The sequence below is a fragment of the Triticum urartu genome, chromosome 1A, assembly GCF_056163025.1.
Source record: "Triticum urartu cultivar PI428250 chromosome 1A, HENAU_Tu73, whole genome shotgun sequence".
Lineage (NCBI taxonomy): Eukaryota > Viridiplantae > Streptophyta > Magnoliopsida > Poales > Poaceae > Triticum > Triticum urartu.
This window is the reverse complement of record NC_141873.1, coordinates 227,272,981-227,295,313: the sequence shown is the minus strand read 5'-3', so window position 1 is coordinate 227,295,313 and position 22,333 is coordinate 227,272,981.

The window sequence follows — 22,333 nt, the reverse complement described above, 5'->3', positions numbered from 1 at the left end:
GGCAAAGCATTAAGTAATCAGAGAAGCCTCCCCCAAGCTTGTGGGAGACTCTCTTCTTCAATTTGCAAAAAGTTATATATTTCCCTTAAGGCAGTTTGTTTCTTATGAGTGGGGAAATATTTAGCAGAGAAGTAATAAATCATATCCTGGGGACTACGCACACAACCAGGATCAAGAGAATTAAACCATGTTTTAGCATCACCCTTTAATGAGAACGGAAATAACTTAAGGATATAATAATAGCGAGTTTTCTCATCATTAGTGAATAGGGTGGCTATATCATTTAATTTAGTAAGATGTGCCACAACAGTTTCAGATTCGTAGCCATAGAAAGGATCAGATTCAACCAAAGTAATTATCTCAGAATCGACAGAGAAATCATAATCCTTATCAGTAATAAAGATAGGTGAAGTAGCAAAAGAAGGGTCATATTTCATTCTAGCATTCAAGGACTTTTCTTTAAGCTTAGCTAATAATTTCTTAAGATCAGATCTATCATTGCAAGCTAAGAAGTCTCTAGCAGTTTCTTCATCCATAACATAGCCCTCAGGAACAACAGGCAATTCATATCTAGGGGAGAATCTTCATCATCACTTTCATCAATATTATCAGTTTCAATAATTTCATTCTCTCTAGCCCTAGCAAGTTGTTCATCAAGAAATTCACCTAGTGGCACAGTAGTATCAAGCATAGAAGTAGTTTCATCATAAGTATCATGCAAAGCAGAAGTGGCATCATCAATAACATGCGACCTATCAGAATCAATATCATGTGTAGGTGTCACAAGTTTACTCAAAACAGAAGGTGAATCAAGTGCAGAGCTAGATGGCAATTCCTTACCTCCCCTCGTAGTTGAGGGAAAAATCTTGGTCCTTTGATCTTTCAAGTTCTTCATAGTGATAAGCAGATATAGATCCCAAGTGACACAAATAATAGAGATATGCTTCCCGGCAACGGCGCCAGAAAATAGTCTTGATAACCCACAAGTATAGTGGATCGCAACAGTTTTCGAGGGTAGAGTATTCAACCCAAATTTATTGATTCGACACAAGGAGAGCCAACGAATATTCTCAAGTATTAGCAGCTGAGTTGCCAATTCAACCACACCTGGAAACTTAATATCTGCAACAAAGTATTTAGTAGCAAAGTAATATGATAATAGTGGTAACGGTAGCAAAAGTAATATTTTTGGTTTTATAGTGATTGTAACAGTAGCAACGGAAAAGTAAATAAGCGAAGAACAATATATGAAAAGCTCGTAGGCGTTGGATCGGTGATGGAGAATTATGTCGGATGCGATCGATCATGCAACAGTTATAACATAGGGTGACACAGACCTAGCTCCAGTTCATCAATGTAATGTAGGCATGTATTCCGAATATAGTCATACGTGCTTATGGAAAAGAACTTGCATGACATCTTTTGTCCTACCCTCCCGTGGCAGCGGGGTCCTATTGGAAACTAAGGGATATTAAGGCCTCCTTTTAATAGAGTACCGGACCAAAGCATTAACACATAGTGAATACATGAACTCCTCAAACTACGGTCATCACTGGTAATGGTCCCGATTATTGTCACTTCGGGGTTAACGGATCATAACACATAATAGGTGACTATAGACTTGCAAGATAGGATCAAGAACTCACATATATTCATGAAAACATAATAGGTCCAGATCTGAAATCATGGCACTCGGGCCCCTGTGACAAGCATTAAGCATAGCAAAGTCATAGCAACATCAATCTCAGAACATAGTGGATACTAGGGATCAAACCCTAACAAAACTAACTCGATTACATGATAAATCTCATCCAACCCATCACCGTCCAGCAAGCCTACGATGGAATTACTCACGCACGACGGTGAGCATCATGAAATTGGTGATGGAGGAAGGTTGATGATGATGATGGCGATGGATTCCCCTCTCCGGAGCCCTGAACGGACTCCACATCAGCCCTCCCGAGAGAGTTTAGGGCTTGGCGGCGGCTCCGTATCGTAAAACGCGATGAATCCTTCTCCCTGATTTTTTCTCCCCGAAAGTGAATATATGGAGTTGGAGTTGAGGTCGGTGGTGCGTCGGGGGGCCCACGAGGCAGAGGCCGCGCCTAGGGGGGTAGGCGCCCCCCACCCTCGTGGACAGGGTGTGGGCCCCCTGACATGGATTCTTCTTCTAGTATTTTTTATATATTCCAAAAATAATCTCCGTTGATTTTTAGGTCATTCCGAGAACTTTTATTTCTGCACAAAAATAACACCATGGTAATTCTGCTGAAAACAACATCAGTTCGGGTTAGTTCCATTCAAATCATGCAAGTTAGAGTCCAAAACAAGGGCAAAAGTTTTTGGAAAAGTAGATACGACGGAGACGTATCAAGGCCCCTTCATGTTCATTAAATAATGTACATATTGTTCAGACGCACCGTGCGTGCTGCTTGGCCTCGCTACTTGATGTAATATCGAACCTATGTTTCCGCTAGCATCAATAAAGCAGTTGTTTTCTGTACCAAGTTTTTGTGTGTTGCCAGAAGACTTGATCTCTGGGCTGGCAATGCAAGGTAAACTGGTTGCTCTAAGCCAGGGTGCCACACCCCTCCTCCAATTAAGCGCTGCCCACAGCTATTTTGTACGCATATAACATGGAGCTCAGTAGCCTCTGGCAACGGAGAAGAAAATCGCGGCCGCACGCGCGCATGAGCTAGCTATGGCTGCCATGTGTGCCGACCGCCAGATCTTGAAGGAGCACCTCATCTTCGAGGCCACCGTCGATGCCGCCATGCAGTTGTCTACTTTAAAATACAGTTTGTGTTGTTTTCTCGAGGCCACCGCCGGTGCCTTCTAGTGATTTGTCCATTGTAATGTTAATATGCAATCTGATGTTCAGTTAATAGTTTGGTCCTCTGAAATGTAATGTTCAGTTAACAATTTGGTCCTCTGAAATGTAATGTTCAATTAACAGTTTGGTCTAACAATTGCTACATTTCATAGTACTGTTCTCAACCATTCTTTGTTTTATTAACTGTCTTATCTTCTAGTACATGTTTCTATTCTGCGATGTCGTGCTCAGTTAACTGTTTTGGTTCATTTGGTCTACTGTCCATTTAACTGTTTGGTTCAATTTTGCAATTTGATTTTCATTTGCCGTGGGTACAAATTTGTATTGTTATGCATGTGACATAGATCGAATTTGGCTATACTCAATATATATTCTACTGATAGTATGGCAACTCTCAGTTAACCTGATAAAGATCTTCCTTATGCGTGTTGTAGGGAAACAATGGGAGACACTATGGTTTACCATCGAGGTATGCTCATGCATGGTCCTTTCGCTAATAGCACATTATTGTGCAGCTGCATGAATCTTTCTAATATTTAGGTTTCTTACAATTTGGTCTGGCACATGTAGGTCCTGCTATGAGAGGCTTAGACCCACTGTTCAACCCATTTTGCATATGGGGAAATGAGATGTCCATGAATATCAGTCAAGTCAAGAAACTCAGAAAGATTGTTAGGATGAACAAACTTGCGATGAATAATAGCAAGATCTTTGTTTGCGCAATGAATAAGAGATCAGTCAACTATAGGGTGGTACTAACTCTTTTACCTTGTTTTTACCCCTTGCGCCATTTCAAAATTTATAACAGTGATTCATGCATATCTTTGTTTTTAGTACTTTTCAAAGCAGTTCACCGATGATTACCTCTCAAACCACCTGCATGGTCAAGAGGCGAGGAAGGTATTCATTCAACACCAATGGTACAATATTGAAGTCTTCTTGAAGAGGACGAAGGTTGGGCGGGCAATTATCCAGAGCCACTGGCCTAAAGTTGCAAGGACATTCAACATCACTGAAGGCTCAATATTTGCCTTCCGCTGTTGTAGTTTCCCAGATGAGATTCATTTGTCTATTTACCATGTATGAGGCTACTTTCCAAAGGTTTTCGATGTTGCATGTGAAACTTGGTGTTGTTGTGTAACGGCGTAACTGAGTGCCGAAGCTATCTGATGTAATTCGATTATGAAATCTTGGTTGTCGTTATACGGATATGAAATATCTGTGTGTTTTATAAGAAATATCAGTTTGATTACTACATGGATTATCAATAATAGGCTAATTACCTTGCTTATTGGGGTTTTCTATTGCAGACGGTTACTCAGATAGCACCGTGGGCGATGAACTCAAACAACCCACGCGGTTTCTAGAAAGTAGGTGTGTTCGATCAACTAACAATCACACACGGCTTCCGGCAGAGAACTGTTTACGTTAGGCCTCCTTGCACAAATGTTTCCACACAAAAAATTGTGTGTGTGATATACATATGAACGGAAATGTTTCTCTCGGATTCACCATGTGGGATGTACATACGAATGGAAACGGTTGGGTTTCAATGCCTGGCTAGATCGCACACGAGCTCATTTTGCCCCAGGCTGTTTGCCAGGATGGCCTATCCCCGACAATTTTTGGGTCGTGTGGGAAGGACCCCCCTATCGCCCACACTCACTTGGCGACGGTTCCAAACGCCATCGCAGAAAGGGGTTAAAAACCGTTTGTATAGCAGGTCTCTGCACCAGTGTGCTCTCCTTGGCATTGACATTGTAGTGCTTGATCTTGAAGGTATTGGCGCATTTGTTGCTCAAGGGCATCTTGTTCTTCACGACGATGTCGTTCACGCTCATGAAGGCGGTCTTGTAATCCATTGATATGGAATGGGTTGTGTTGAGCATGGTGGTCTTGATGGTCGTTTCGAAGGTGAGAACAAGGTCATAGTAGAGTTGAGTCGGAGTTAGTGTCCGTAGAGTGGTGACTTGAGCGTCTTCTCCATGATAAAGATGAAGATGATGAAGAGTGTCAGTTGACCATCAATGCTCAAAGTTCATCCGTTTGAGTACCCGTCTTGTTGTTGAGGTACTTCCTTGTCCAAGCTTCGGATTGGCGACTGTCATTGGTGAGGCCATCAATGCGGTCACTGGCAACACCATTCGACTCATGCAATGCTCGTTGGAGGCTAACCACGCAATGGCAAGGAAATGTGAAATGGGGTCGTTGATGGTACCTCCTTTCTTATGGTGGTCTGTCAAAAGGTGAAGTGGTTGTTGTTGATGACAAGTTCGTGGCGATGATGAGTGGCGGTGATGTCGATGTCGAAGCCATTCCCAAGTAGCCGAAACACCTTAGGAAACAAAAAACTACAGCCTAAAATCTCAAACAAAATTGATCAAAATTGGGTATGGTAGTGGAAGAGTATGGTGGGGGGTATGCAAAAGGTTGTGGTTGTGGAAATGGGCGAGGACTAGGAAGAAAAGGTGGTGGCTGAGTTTTTTTTTAGTTTCAACAAAGGAAGCGGGATGATACGTGGTGGTGCCCGGATCATCCAGATTGATGTCCGAACCGTCCGGGCAGGCCAATCCGTGGGAAAAAATGCTCAAGGTGGACATGAAAATTTGGGGAAGAAAACTTTTGGGGCAATTTAGTGGTGGATTTCATGGTTGGTGCCCAGATCGTCTGGGCATGTCTTGGTGGTAGATAGATCTTCCCTAGAGTAGGGTTGTTGCAGCAGGGACTTCCCAGGGATGCTTGGCAACATAGACTGCATGCACTAGGAGTGGAAGAACTGCCCTTTTGCTTGGCAAGGGCAGTATAGGGGCCATGTCAGGGCTGGCACTGACATACTTGAGGCCGTGGCCTCACAAGATCTCTGGATTTGGCACTCTTTCTTTGGCATGGTCGGATCACACAATAATATCAATGTGCTTCAACGCTCGCTAGTGTTTACAAGGCTTGCCGAAGGCAACAGCCCGCCAGTCAATGTTAACATCAACGGCCACAACTACAACAAAGGATACTACCTAGTTGACGGTATCTATCCTCAGCGGACCATTATTGTGAAGACAATCTGATGCGGAGCATCCTATGGACATCACCATGTCAAGAGTCCATTTGGCAAGTGACACGTGCCACATCTATTTCATACATACAAAGGTGAATCATCTCATTTACACGTGTCCACTTGTACCTTTCGAGGATGGTATACTACTTGACCCCTCTCTCGTGTGCATACATAGGTGTGAGCGGAGCTACACATTCATCGAGGAGGAGTCCAAGAAGAAAAGAACATCTACGCCATCCAAGAGGGAAGCCTGGAAGCGGAGAAGGAAGCACCAAGAAGAAGGCAGCAGCTCCCATGCGACCCCGTGCCCACGGGCCTCCCAAGCTGGCGGTCCTGAAGACCCCGTGCGCACGGGCGTGTACCGTTCCCATGGGGCCCCGTGCCCACGGGCCTCCCGGACCCCGTGCGCATGGGCTCATGCGTCGGGTCTCTGGATACCCCGTGCGCACAGGCTCCACTTACCCCGTGCACACGGGGCCCCCTGTGCGTGGCTATTGGGCTTGGCCCTTGTATCCCCATCTCGTCCCTACTTACCCCTTCATCCCTTGGACCTATATATACACCCCTACCTCCTCCATTTAGACTTAGCTAAGAATAGATCTAAACATTAGAGCTTAGCTCATGTATCTTCCCTTGTGGGATCCCTCTTGAGAGATAAGACTCCATTGGAGTACAAGACCTCCATTGGAGAAGATCCCTAGGGATTCAAGACCCCCATGTGGGAAGGATATATCTAGATCATCAAGCCCTCATCTTCTTCATAGGATTTGGGATGAACTCTACCATGTATCTTGTTTCCCTTTGATTGTTCATGTACCTTGTGGATCTTGTGTGTTTGTTGGTCTAGTGGATGTGTGATTGGACTTGTTATTGAGTGTTCCTCTTGTTTTCCCCCTTGTGTCTTCTTGTTCTTGGGGATTCCCCCTCCAATTCATGAAAGATCTCCACTTAGGGTTCCACCCTACAACATATTGGTGTCACGAGCAAGGTTGATCACGAAATTGGAGCCCCCCTCTTTGTTTTCTAGCCTAATGTTCCTTCTTCTTGCCCAATTTCGAAAATTTCCCACAAAAAGAGCCATACCAAATTTTTTGTGATTTGAAGTTCTTGTGAGTTTTGGTTGATTTTGATCCGTGGATCTGGTGTCTAGCAAGTAGATCTAACTCCTATTGCGTCCTCATCCCCCAATTTTTTTTCTTACCCCCATTGAATTTGACAAGAAAATCATGAAATTTTCGCCTACCCCCGTGCCCATGGGCCCCCGCGTAGTCCCAGGTGACCCCGTGCCCTCGGTACGTGTACCGTGCGCACGGGACCCCGTGCGCACGGCCCTCCCAGAATCAGCCACGTGCACTTTACGTTTTCGGTCATAACTTCCACTCCCGAACTCCGATTTGGGTGTTCTTTGGCTTGTTGAAAAGCTAGTGACACGCCCGAGTTGCTCATCTTGGTTTTACCACCATTTGACTCCATCAAGTTTTTTCAATTTTTGCATCTTTTGCATAGGCCTTACGCCATAACTTTGGCACCACCACATACAACTTCCGCAAACTAACCCATTTTGGTTCTTAGTGCATTTGTGGTTGTTTGAGTTGTGATTTGAGTCTCCTAAGGTGTTTAGGATACTTAGGGACTGTTACATCTTCATCCACCACCGGTGACTTGTATCGGTCCATCGACTACATCCACCATGAGCTTCCACATCGATATCGACCATCCATCCTTTGAGACCATCTTCAACCGGAAGCAAGGCCAGTTACCCACCGACTTCGTGAAAGGTTAAGTGTGACGAAGGTATCCATTACATCATAAACTTTTCCTTCCTTGCCATTACATCTTGATAGGCCCACCATCTTTGTGAATACCTTCATACCTATTGAGACTAGCTACCTGAGTATTGCTGGGCTTCACGAAAACTTGTGCACCATAGTGATACGATATCATATTATTGCATCATTGGACATATCATATAGTGCAATTGCTTTATCCCGTGCATATCTTGTGATACTTATCTCATGTGTTTGGTTGAGGCTCATTAAGCATAGTGGAAAGGAAGAGGAAAGTCCAAAAAAAAGCTTTTAAGCAAGAAAATAATGATCATAAGCTTATAAGCAAAAGAGAGTTGATCATGAAAAGAGATACTTGTGCATGAGGATATATGGAATAGGGAACATTTAGCTTGCATACATATAGGTTGGTGCCAAGTGGTGAATCGTTCCCAAGTGTGCAATCAAGCTAGTGCTCTCCTAGTGTTTGTGCAACACGAGCTTAGTCTTCGTTAGGCAATTTTGTATTGCTCATCCCTCTAGTTGCGCAAGCCCCATTATCCCACCGTGTGTGTTTCTTTATTTCCCTCCTCTATATTTGTGATCACTTGCTTTGCATTTTGAGTCCTTTGGATTTATCTCAACATTTACAATATCTTGGACTTCAATTCGCATGAAATTTGTGCCACTTATCCTAACCAAGCCACTCGATAAGCTTTACTTTGTAGGTGTGTGTGAACAAGTCCGGTACCAATTCCACTATTCTTTCATCTCACATTGAGTGCTACGAGATACATCCTCAACGTTGGAAAAAGGTAGCTTGGTATTGTTTATCTCATTTCCTACTCACCTTTGCTCGAGTCTTGTGATGGATAGGCAAGGCATTTCATCTCCGGTCTTCCACGACAACGGCGACACGAACAACTACATCACCAAAACGCCCACCTTCGGACTACACCGAGCAATGCAAGGCATTCAGCGACTCACCGTCGACATTCAACAACGTGAAGCACGGACAAGGGACTACATCGACACCAAGTTGGACGCATAATTGGATGACATCCGACACGTGTGGGCCAACTACAAGTCTTCTTCCTCTTCGTCATCTTCAAGGTGGAGACGCTCAAGTCGCAAGTCTTCGGAGCAGCAACAAGATGCAAGTACCACGAGGCACCGTCAAGAAAACCTTCATGAGTACAAGAGAAGACCGAGAGACGAGCACCACCAAGATGGAGCTACGACTACTACCACCACTTCGGCATCTTCACCAAGTGTTATCAAGGCATCTTCGCCTTTCAACGTACGGCATCTTCGCCTACCTCCGACAAGTACGCCTACATCGGCCTTTATCCACGGCGACGGTGATGACATGATCGAGCATGGGATTTACCCTTCGTTCATGGAGGAGAGCAATGATGGGCCATCTTCGACCTTCATCCACGGTGACGACTACGAGATGGTTGAGCATGGGATTTCCCTTCGACCACGATGACGTATGATGACTTGAGTGACTTGTGCCACCATATTGAGAGTGAGAGTGACTTCACCACTAGCCCCATATATGATGAGTTGCCACAACTCCCATGTGAGGAGAGCCACAACCCCCACCACTTGAGTAGATGAGTGACTGTGAGTCCACTTTCAACACTAACGAGTTGATCTCTACCTCTATTGTGTCTTCTCATTTGGTGCTAGGTCCCATATATGATGACGCGCCGATACATGATGACTTCGTCCTTCCTTTGGAAAAGATGATGGCCATGGTGGAATATGATGCACCCCCACATGGTTCCATCAAGATGAAGATGACCACCATTTGGTCTTTTCCACCTCACCTACACCACTTGAGTGGCATGAACAAGGTAACATAGATGAAGGTGATGCTCTAGTCCCACTAGTGGACATTCTTGACATTGATTGCTTGCATGATGTTGACCAACCTATTACCATGCTTCATGCTAGTGCGACTTCCCCATGCGATGATTTACCCATTTATGACGAGTTTGATGATTGCCATGTGGAGTCTATTAGTTGTGATGCCATGTTGCATAGGATTTATTGTGACAATTATTTAGGTCACATCATGTTTGCCAATCCGCTTGACTTGTCATATGCTATGCATGAGATCAATCATATGTCATATTTGCAATCTCTTCATAGTGACCATGCATATGCTATTATAATAAACCCAATTTGCACATATGGCATAGATGACAAGCCCATGGTTATTGGCATTTGTTTTTCTTGTGATGATATTGATATGCTTCCTTTGCATCATTTATCTCATATGCCATGCGATGACCACCTAGCTTCGGATATGCATTGTTTTGGATGGTGTCCATTTTCTCCATATGATGTTTCCGATATTGCTCATGAGGAGACCCCCATAGTTTCCTCATACATGTTAGGAGATTTTGTTCCACCCCATCCATTGCATGACCCCAATACTTGTGTGCACCATATGCTCCCCATGAATAAAAATGCTATTGTTGTGCCACACACTTGCTATAAATTGCGTCCCAATCATGTTGAACACAATAACTATCATTGCATGATGGATGACATGTTTCTGTACCGTGCCTCAAATTTCTTTGAGCATTGTTTATCTTGTGCTAACGCTCACGTTCACATACACATCATGACGGATGATGTGTACATTTACCACGCACACACTTTCTTTGGTTTGTGTCTCTTTTGTGTAGGTACCCATGAACACTCGTCAACCTCACAATCCCATGAGTTGACAAAACGAGCTCTAGAGAGCAATGATGACTTGGGATCCCGTGGATTGTCCTTACCACCACTCCCTTCGCATAAAGACTTCGCGCATCTCATCTACGCGGCCCTCACATGGTTATGGATTATTTACCACTTCTCACTTTATGCCCATATTGCCATGTTCACTTTGCATGATATGCTCATTCCTATGCCTTTGTCGTGCATTTGTGACCCATGCTTTGCATTACACATGATGATTGATTCTAGTACTTGTATGTGTGTGTGCAAGCTGGGTGGAGATATCACTTGTTATTACCATGTTTGCTTTGTGCCCCATGCCTATGATGATACTATGATCTTGCTTTGTGTTCGTGCTTGCGATATGCCATGTGCATTGCCTATGCCTATTATTTGCTCACATGACATGATTGCCATGATATCCTCTAGTGTGTTGCATCTTCGCTCCACTAGCTTGCGTGACATGATTGATATGTTTGCTTATGTTGCATCACCGATGACTCATACTTTCTCGTTTCTTGCGGTTGATGGCATCCATTTCCATGCTTTGCACATGATTGACTTGATTGCCTCACACATATTGAACAATTGCTCCTTCCTTTGTGTTGAGTGTCATGATATCTTCACTACACCATATGCACACTATGCTTGGATTGTCTTGCACTTGCCCCGTGTGTTTCGACATCTCATTATATTTGGTGTTGTGAATGATTCCTATGCATACCATAGACCGTTTGTTGAGTGCTTTATGCATGCTTGCTATGACCGTGACGTAGATGCTTGTTCACTTGTCACACATATTAGCATCTTCACCTTCCATTTGCATGCTTGTTTCCATGATGTCCTTGATTATGCTCAACTTATATGCTTAAATGCCATGCCATACTTCTTTGTCAAACCATATGCTATGCTTGATGATAACATTTGTTGGGTGAATCACCTCTTGAATGCTTGGTTTTTCTCTTACGCCAACCACATTTGTTTTTCCAAGTGCTTGTTATCTTTACTCCTTTTGAAGGAATTACAGGACGGTGCGACATTGGAGAGTGCCCATTTGAAACTACAAGATGATGAATGCTTGGTGATCGTCAACTTCTACACGGCAACATCATCTCTTTCCCATGGTGATTTGGATTTCGATCCGAGGTCGGATCTTTCCCAGGGGGAGGGGATGATGCGGAGCATCCTATGGACATCACCATGTCAAGAGTCCATTTGACAAGTGACACGTGCCACATCTACTTCATACATACAAAGGTGAAGCATCTCCTTTACACGTGTCCACTTGTACCTTTTGAGGATGGTATACAACTTGACCCCTCTCTCGTGTGCATACATAGGTGTGAGCGGAGCTACATATTCATCGAGGAGGAGTCCAAGAAGAAGAAAACATCTGCACCATCCAAGAGGGAAGCCTGGAAGCGGAGAAGGAAGCACCAAGAAAAAGGCAGCAGCTCCTAGGCGACCCCGTGCGCAAGGGCCCCTCCGACTCCGTGCCCACGGGCCTCCCAGGCTGGTGGTCCTGAAGACCCCGTGCGCACGTGTAACATCCCAAATTTTCAATTTGGAATGTTATACATTAGATCATCACTGCATATCATATTTTTATTTGCTCTTGTCCTGATCCAGAAATTCTACGCAACTCAAGGACCCACAGAAAGAGTTGGGGATTTTGTTATTTTCATATTTGGGCTTTCTCAAATTTTGAAAATAGGGTCATTTGATTTTATTTATTTTATCTTCAATTATTTCTATTATACAAATATGAGAGAGGGAATAAAATGACTTTCCCAAAATAAAGAAATATTGAAGATTTAATAAAAAATCAAATAAGTTTTTATTTTGGAGTTTTTGGCTACTTTATTTGAATTTAGGAAAAACTGCATGTTTTTCAAAACTGCATTTTAGGGCCAAGAAAATGTTCATCTCGTTCTAAATATTTTATTTAGGCGGTGAAAATTTATTTTGGCATTTTTAGAATTTTATTTTATTTTCTAGAATTTTTCTTAGTTTCGGCGGAATTGTTTTAAAAAAAGTACCGTGTGCCCGACTGGGCCGAAGGCCCAGCCGAGCCAGGCCAGGCCCGCACCCGCCACCGCATTTCCCGTGGGAGACCGCCGCCGCCGTAGCCGAGTCCGGCCGGGGCACGCCTCCCGAGGCCGACCCCGACCCGGCGCCCCCTTCCCCAAGCTGCGCCACCCCCCTCTCATAAATACCCCCCGTCGCCGCCTCACCCCGCCACCTCGCCCCGCCCCGCCACCTCGCCCCGCCCCGCCTCCCGCAGCCGCCGCACACCGCCGCTTGCCGCGCCGCTCGCCGCCGCCTACCGCGCCCGCCGCCGCCGACGCCGCCCCACCCCGCCGGAGCCCCGAGCCGCCGGAGTCCGACGAGGTAGCCGCGCCGTTCGCCACCGGTTTTTCGGAGAAAATCGATCAAGTTTTTCCTTGAAAACCCTAGGTTTTTTATTTATTTTTCTTAGATCGGTTTTATCGGTTCTTTTATTTAGCGAGCGTTCACTCGTTCGTTCATTTTAACGGACTAGTTCACCGTTTAGTTTCAGATAACGAACATTCGTTCGTTAATCTGTTCGTCGGTTTTCTCTTTTTCTCGGATTTTCCGCGATTATTTCTGATCCGATTTTCGTTCTAGTTTAGCTTTTCGCTCGTTCATCGGAATCAGACGATTCAAGTGCCTAGAGTTTCGTCCCGAAACCCTCTTTCCGTTTAACCAACTCAAACAAGTTTTTGCTACTGTAAAATTTGACTTAGGTCCAGATTAGTAATCGAAGCTTGTTTTCTTTCGCCATTTGACTTTCATTGTTTCGTTTGATTTGTTTCTTTTTGCAAACCGGAGTTCTTAAGTTGAACTTTCTGGTTAGATCTCTTATTTGAGTTTTACCTGTGCATTAGATGAGTACTTATTGTATGCTTGTTTGTTTGTTGCGATAGAGTACCCGGAGTGCGCCGCTTGCTACTTCGAATCTCTAGGTTTCACGGATCATCATCAAGGCAAGTAACACTTTGATCATACCTCTTACTACCCAGTTTTATTGCGTTAGATCCATCCTCAAACAATTGCATGGTTAGGATCTGAATAAATTGTGGGTTGGGAAGTAGATGAGGTAGCACCTATTACCTGTTTTATTATCAAACCATGGGAGTTACTTCTACGTTTGCTTATGCCATGCTATGCTTGTAGACGTGGATTGGGTTTGAGTGTATCCATGACAGATGTGAGAATGTTAATTAATGGTTCAACTTAAGGTGGCAACTTTAATACACATCTTGGTGGATTGAGGCACCTGGGTATTCCAGCGATTGCCTGTTGTTTTTCTTTATGGACCGCCACCCAGGCTCAAAGGGATCATGAGATTATTCATACTAGAAACTTCCCTGTGAAGCCACAAGCTACTATGGGCTCTAGCATAGTTGATTAAGTCATGCGAACTCTTACAGTGGTAGACTAGCAGATGTAGGGGAAAGTAGGTGTAACGGTCTACCCGATCGTAAGGTGCTAGCGCTTCTGAAAGACTATGTCTCGGTCATCCGTTTCTCAAACACCATGTAGTGCGAGAATCCCAACGGAGGAGATCGAGTCTTGTGGGGAAAAGTGCGCAAACCTCTGCAGAGTGTATAAACTAATCATGATTAGCCGTGTCCCCGGTTATGGACGTCTTGAGTATCTAGTACTTGGATTATCATGTGAATCTCATCATGTGACTTTAATTAAATTTTGTTGGGTTTTAATGATAATGTTTAATTGGGATTGAGAGGGTGTCTACGCTCTCAATGTTTAACAACCACCATGATAGTTAAATAAAAATTTATTCCTTTGCAGTAGGGAAAAATTGGCTTTACGCAAAACTGTAACCATAGAGCTTTCCACCAGCCAGATATGCATGTAGTGATAGCATTATTCTGTTCCTGCTCTATTGTGTTACTTTGCCAGCATATTCCATGTACTGACCTGTTTTCGGGCTGCAACATTCATGTTGCAGACTTTTCAGACGACGAGTAAGGAGCCTTAGGTCGTGGTTCTATACTCAGTGATGTCGTTGGAGTTGATGGACTCACTTATCTTCCAAGCCTTCCGCTGTTATCGTTATTAGATGGCCTTAAGCCATATTATTTGTAATAAGTTCTCTTTTGAGACACTCGATGTAATAAGTGTGTGATTACTACTCTGTTATAAATCCTTCAAGTACTGTGCGTGTCAGCATTACTGATCCAGGGATGACACTGATGCATAGAGATCAGACTGTTTGAGGTCTGGTCGCTACAATACAAGATGGTATCAGAGCACACGCTGACTATAGGACACAACCACTAAGATAAAGACCTAGATCACTATTCTCTTCTCTGACTTCTCATCTTTTCTACTCTTTTAGGATGGCGGATGCAAGGAACAAGTTCACGCAACCGGATGAAGATACACCCTTTGGACGTCACCTGAAGGGAGTCACTAAGTACCTGAACATCGGAGTACCAAGCTTCACCGGGACCTACAACGCCACTTTACCTGAAGAGGAGCGCTGGATGATTCAAGTTCAAGTTCCAGGAAGGACGTTCGCGCCTGTCACAGAGCCCATAGAGTTTTTCTTTGATGCACCAACCTGGAGTCTAGGAAAGAGCATGGCAGCCCACATCGCCATGGGACGTATTGGAGAAGTTTACCGCAATGATCTCAAGGATACTATCTACCATATTTGTGGGCGCCGAGATGAACAATGTGAGATGATCAGCACTAGGAAGGATAGGTCCATCACAGCTTTTATCCAGGAGTTAAACCAGCACATTCAACGTCAGGAGAACCAGATGTGCGCAGGCATGATAGATCTGAAGAAGGTGATGACAAAAATCACGGAGCTAGAGGAATAACTCAAGGCAACACGTGAAGATTATGAGGAGGAAATCGTCGTACTAGTGGAGAAGAATGATGACCTGATTAAGAAGATTGGAATATTCATGGGAGACCCCACACCAGTAGAAGAAGACGAAGAACCCAAGGAGATTCGCCCAGAAGACTACATCATCATCGACGACACCGACTCTGACCTGAACGATGATGACTATGAAGACGAAGCTGGAGCAGATATCATGGAGTCTGCAACCGAGGAATATTTCTAGTAGACCACCACATCAGTAGTAGTATTCCACCATGTAAATAGAGTAGTCCGAGCTCTTTTACGATAGTTCTAGACCGATTGTATGCCCTTGTTTGATTTGAGTGAAGTGATTTTGTTTGCATTTGCCTCATGTGCATATGGGTAGTGTTTTCTCTCTAGACCTTAATCTATTCTTATTTCTCATCTTTTCTAAACCCTCAGATGCCTCCGAGACGTGACAATGGATTTGCTTTCCCACCGGAGCTCACTCAGTTAATCCAGCAGCAGAATGCATTGATGCAGTTGCTAGTCCAGAATCAGAATCAGGGGAACAACAACAACAACAACCCACCACCACCACCACCTGTTGATCACTTAACCCGTTTCCTTAGACTGAATCCGCCGGTGTTCTCCAGTAGCACCGAGCCTATAGTAGCAGATGATTGGATCCGCAAGATTGGAAGGGGGTTAACCACTACAGGATGTACTGACGCTGAGAATGTGCGTTTTGCCGCACATTAGTTGGATGGACCAACAGCATCATGGTGGGAGAATTACACTGTCACCTACCCTATAGCCATGGTGACATGGGACCAATTTCAGCAGGCTTTCTGTACAGCCCATGTTTCAGCAGGAGCTATGGCCATGAAGAAGCGTGAGTTTCGCAACTTGCGCCAAGGAGGACGGACAGTTGGCCAATACGTGGATGACTTTAGTAAGTTAGCACGCTATGCCCCAGATGACGTTGCTACGGATGCAGCTAAGCAGGAGAAGTTTCTGGAAGGACTGAATGATGAGTTGAGCATGCAGTTGATGGTAGCAACTTTTAACAACTACCAGGAGTTGGTAGATCGTGCTCTTATGATAGAAGGGAAGCGGCAGCAGATTGAGAACCGCAAGAGGAAGTATGGACAAGGGAAATACAATTCAGGAGCTCAGCAGAAGCCACATTTTACCCCGAAAACGGGAGGACATTTTCAGCATACCCATGGAGGAGGGAGTTCGCATAATCATAATGGCCCCCAAAATGGTAATGGGAATGGGGAGAGCAACAGTCAGAATCGCACCAACCCATCAACCCCAGCCAAGAGAGACCTAAGCCAAGTCACTTGTTATAAGTGTCAGAAGACTGGACATTATGCCAAGAATGTCCTGAAGCCTAGAATGGAAATGGCAATGGAAGCTCTGGGAAGAAGCTGAACCCTTTCAATAGGGGACAGGTGAACCACGTTAACATGTAGGAGGTTGAAGCCCAGCCAGATGCAGTAATCGATAAGTTTTTGGTTAAGTCTTTTACTACAATCGTTCTTTTCGATACTGGTGCATCGCATTCATACATATCAAGGGGATTCGTGGATAAGTATAAACTGTCCACCAAGGTTCTTAGAACACCTATGTTAGTAAGCTCACCAGGAGCGGAGTATATGGCCAGTAAAGGATGTTTTCAAGTGCCATTGAGTATAGGCAGGCATGTGTTCCCCTCGGATTTGATCATTTTGGAATCGCAAGGTTTGGATGTAATTCTGGGTATGGATTGGCTATCGATGTATGGAGGAAACATTGATTGCGCCAGTAAGTCAATTTTGCTTACCACCCCAGAGGGAAGAAGGATCAAGTATGTATCACGGCATGTGCCGAATAGGACTCAAGTAAATTCCTTATCAGGAGTTGTACAGGAGGAGGTATCGGTGGTAAAGGATTTTCCGGATGTATTTCCAGAAGAATTGCCAAGCATGCCACCTGATAAAGACATTGAGTTTTTGATTGAGATTTTGCCAGGCACAGGACCAATATCTAAGAGACTGTATAGAATGCCTGCAAAGGATTTGGAGGAGATTAAGAAGCAGATTACAGAGTTACTGGATAAGGGATATATTCGCCCAAGTTCATCACCTTCGGGATCACCAGTACTTCTAGTGGAAAAGAAGGATGGATCGTTAAGGATGGTTGTTGATTATCGAGGATTCAATGAAGTGACAATCAAGAATAATTACCCACTGCCGATGATCAATGATTTGTTTGACCAATTGCAAGGAGCTAAGGTATTTTCCAAGATCGATTTGCGATCAGGATACCACCAGTTGAAGATTCGAGAGCAGGACATACCTAAGACAGCTTTTACCACAAGGTATGGGTTGTATGAGTATACCGTTATGTCATTTGGTCTGACTAATGCACCTGCCTATTTTATGAACATGATGAACAAAGTGTTTATGGAGTTTTTGGATAAGTTCGTCATAGAGTTCATTGATGATATACTAGTTTACTCGAAGAATGAAAAGAAGAACATAAAGAACATTTGCGTTTGGTACTTGGTAAGCTCAGAGAACATCAGTTATACGCCAAGTTCAGCAAATGTGAGTTTTGGTTGAAGGAAGTGGGATTCCTCGGGCATGTTATATCGGGAGAAGGAATAGCTGTAGATCCCACCAAGGTTGTCACTGTGACAAATTGGGAAGCCCCAACAACAGTTGGAGAGATCCGGAGTTTTCTTGGACTCGCGGGATACTACCGGAGGTTCATTGAAAATTTCTCGAAGATTGTAAAACCTATGACGGAGTTGTTGAAGAAGGATACCAAGTTCAAATGGACTGAAGAATGTGAGGCCAGTTTTCAGGAGTTGAAGAAACGTTTGGTTACATCGCCAGTGTTGATTCTGCCAGATCAGCGCAAGGATTATGAAGTATATTGCGACGCTTCACGTCGAGGACTTGGAGCAGTGCTTATGCAGGAGGGAAGAGTTGTTTCATATGCCTCACGACAGCTTAAGCCCCATGAGTTGAATTATGCTACACACGACTTGGAGTTAGCAGCCGTAGTGCACGCTTTAAAGACATGGAGACATTTTCTCATCGGAAACCATTGTGAGGTGTACACGAATCACAAGAGTTTGAAGTACATCTTCACGCAGAAGGAGTTGAATCTCAGGCAAAGGAGATGGTTGGAGCTCATCAAGGATTATGATATGAGATTACATTAGCATCCCGGAAAGGCTAATGTAGTAGCTGACGCATTGAGCCGCAAGAGCCATGTCAACACACTAATGATCGGAGAGTTACCAAAGGAGTTAGCCGAGGATCTTCGTGAGCTATGTTTGGAGATAGTCCCGAGAGGCTATGTAGCAGCATTGGAGATTCAGTCTACTCTGATGGATAAGATCAGAGAAGCTCAGAAGACCGACAAGGAGATTGCCACCTTAAAGGAGAAGATGAGCAAGGGAAAAGTTAAAGGATTTCGTGAGGATGAACACGATACCTTATGGTTTGAAGACCGCATTTATGTGCCTAATGACCCGGAGATCAGGAAGCTAATTTTGCAAGAGGCCCATGATTCACCGTACTCGATTCACCCAGGAAATACCAAGATTTTTTTGGATTTAAAAGAAACTTTCGGGTGGACCGGAATGAAGAAGGATATTGCAGAGTATGTAGCAGTTTGTGATGTATGTCAGAGAGTAAAGGCAGAGCATCAGAAGCCAGCGGGATTGCTACAGCCATTGCCGATACCCGAATGGAAGTGGGATAAGCTAGGCATGGATTTTATCACGGGATTACCCAGGACCCGTTCAGGCTATGACTCGATATGGGTTGTAGTCGATCGCTTGACGAAGGTAGCTCATTTCATCCCAGTGAAGACCACTTACACCAGTGCTAAGTTGGCAAAGATATATATGACCAGGATCGTATGTCTGCATGGAGTTCCGAGGAGCATTGTATCAGATAGAGGAACCCAATTTACCTCAAAGTTCTGGAATTAGTTGCATGAAACTTTGGGTACCAGGCTAGAGTTTAGTACAGCTTTTCATCCGCAGACCGATGGACAGACCGAGAGAGTCAATCAGATTTTGGAGGATATGATGAGAGCTTGTGCGCTAGATTATGGATCTAGTTGGGATGACAACTTGCCATATGCGGAGTTCTCTTGCAACAATAGTTATCAATCCAGTTTGAAGATGGCCCCTTTCGAAGCCTTGTACGGAAGAAGGTGCAGAACACCATTATCGTGAGACGAAGTTGGAGACCGCCAGTTGTTTTGACCAGATTTGATTAAGGAGTCTGAACAGAAGGTGAAGTTGATTCGCGATAGGCTCAAGGTAGCCCAGTCCAGGCAGAAGAGCTATGCAGATTCCAAATGCAAGGAGATAGTTTACGAACCCGGAGATAGAGTTTATCTTCGTGTATCTCCACTTCGAGGAGTTAAGCGCTTTGGAGTTAAGGGAAAGTTAGCGCCACATTTTGTGGGACCATACAAAGTTTTGGAACGCATGGGAGAAGTTGCTTATAAGTTGGAATTGCCTGAGGGATTGTCGGGAGTTCACAGTGTGTTCCACGTTTCCCAATTGAAGAAGTGCCATGCAGAAATGGCGGATATACCGCTGAGAGATACAGTGCCGCTGGAAGCGATTCAGTTGGATAGTGATTTGACCTATGAGGAGAAACCGGTTAAGATTCTCGAGTATGCTAGCCGAGTCACCCGCAGCAAGGTTATCAAGTTTTGCAAGGTTCAGTGGAGCCACCACACCGAGGATGAAGCAACCTGGGAGCGAGAGGAAAATCTGCTGAAGGACCACCCTCACCTATTTTCTAGCCAACCCATATCTCAAGGGCGAGATTCATCTTAAGGGGGGTAGGTTTGTAACATCCCAAATTTTCAATTTGGAATGTTATACATTAGATCATCACTGCATATCATATTTTTATTTGCTCCTGTCCTGACCCATAAATTCTACACAACTCAAAGACCCACGGAGAGAGTTGGGGATTTCGTTATTTTCATATTTGGGCTTTCTCAAATTTTGAAAATAGGATCATTTGATTTTATTTATTTTATCTTTAATTATTTCTATTATAAAAATATGAGAGAGGGAATAAAATGACTTTCCCAAAATAAATAAATATTGAAGATTTAATTAAAAAAAATCAAATAAGTTTTTATTTTGGAGTTTTTGGCTAGTTTTTGAATTTAGGAAAAATTGCACGTTTTTCAAAACTGCATTTTAGGGCCAAGAAAATGTTCATCTCGTTCTAAATATTTTATTTAGGTGGTGAAAATTTATTTTGGCATTTTTATAATTTTATTTTATTTTATAGAATTTTTCTTAGTTTCGGCGGAATTGTTTACAAAAAAAGTACCGCGCGCCCGACTGGGCCGAAGGCCCAGCCGAGCCAGGCCAGGCCCGCGCCCGCCGCCGCCTTTCCTGCGGGAGACCGCCGCTGCCGCAGTCGAGTCCGGCCAGGGCACGCCACCCGAGGCCGACCCCGACCCGGCGCCCCCTTCCCCAAGCCGTGCCACCCCCCTCTCTTAAATACCCCGCCGCCGCCGCCTCACCCCGCCACCTCGCCCTGCCCCGCCACCTCGCCCCGCCCCGCCTCCCGCAGCCGCCGCATGCCACCGCTTGCTGCGCCACTCGCCGCCGCCGCCGACGCCGCCCCACCCCGCCGCAGCCCCGAGCCGCCGGAGTCCGAAGAGGTAGCGGCGCCGTTCGCCGCCAGTTTTCCAAAGAAAACCGATCCGGTTTTTCCTTGAAAACCCTAGGCTTTTATTTATTTATTTTTGTTAGATCGGTTTTATCGGTTCTTTTATTTAGCGAGAGTTCGCTCGTTCGTTCGTTTTAACGGACTAGTTCACCGTTTAGTTTCAGATAACGAACGTTGGTTCATTAATCTGTTCGTCAGTTTTCTCTTTTTCTCGGATTTTCCGCGATTATTTCTGATCGCGATTTCTGATCCGATTTTTGTTTTAGTTTAGCTTTTCGCTCGTTTATCGGAATCAGGTGATTCAAGCGCCTAGAGTTTCATCTCGAAACCCTCTTTTCGTTTAGCCAACTCAAACAAGTTTTTGCTACTGTAAAATTTGACTTAGGTCCAGATTAGTAATCGAAGCTTGTTTTCTTTCGCCATTTGACTTTCATTGTTTCGTTCGATTTGTTTCTTTTTGCAAACCGAAGTTCTTAAGTTGAACTTTCTGGTTAGATCTCTTATTTGAGTTTTACCTGTGCATTAGATGAGTACTTATTGTATGCTTGTTTGTTTGTTGCGATAGAGTACCCGGAGTGCGCTGCTTGCTACTTCGAATCTCTTGGTTTCACGGATCATCATCAAGGCAAGTAACACTTTGATCATAGCTCTTACTACCCAGTTTTATTACTTTAGATCCATCCTCAAACAATTGCATGGTTCGGATCTGAATAAATTGTGGGTTGGGAAGTAGATGAGGTAGCACCTATTACCTGTTTTATTATCAAACCCTGGGAGTTACTTTTACGTTTGCTTATGCCATGCTATGCTTGTAGACGTGGATTGGGTTTGAGTGTATCCATGACAGATGTGAGAATGTTAATTAATGGTTCAACTTAAGGTGGCAACTATAATACACATCTGGGTGGATTGAGGCACCTGGGTATTCCAGCGATTGCCTGTTGTTTTTTTTGTGTGGACCGCCACCAGGCTCAAAGGGATCATGAGATTATTCATACTAGAAACTTCCATGTGCAGCCACAAGCTACTATGGGCTCTAGCATAGTTGATTAAGTCATGCGAACTCTTACAGTGGTAGACTAGCAGATGTAGGGGAAAGTAGGTGTAACGGTCTACCCGATCGTAAGGTGCTAGCGCTTCTGAAAGACTATGTCTCGGTCATCCGTTTCTCAAACACCATGTAGTGTGAGAATCCCAACGGAGGAGATCGAGTCTTGTGGGGAAAAGTGCGCAAACCTCTGCAGAGTGTATAAACTAATCATGATTAGCCGTGTCCCCGGTTATGGACGTCTTGAGTATCTAGTACTTGGATTATCATGTGAATCTCATCATGTGACTTTAATTAAATTTTGTTGGGTTTTAATG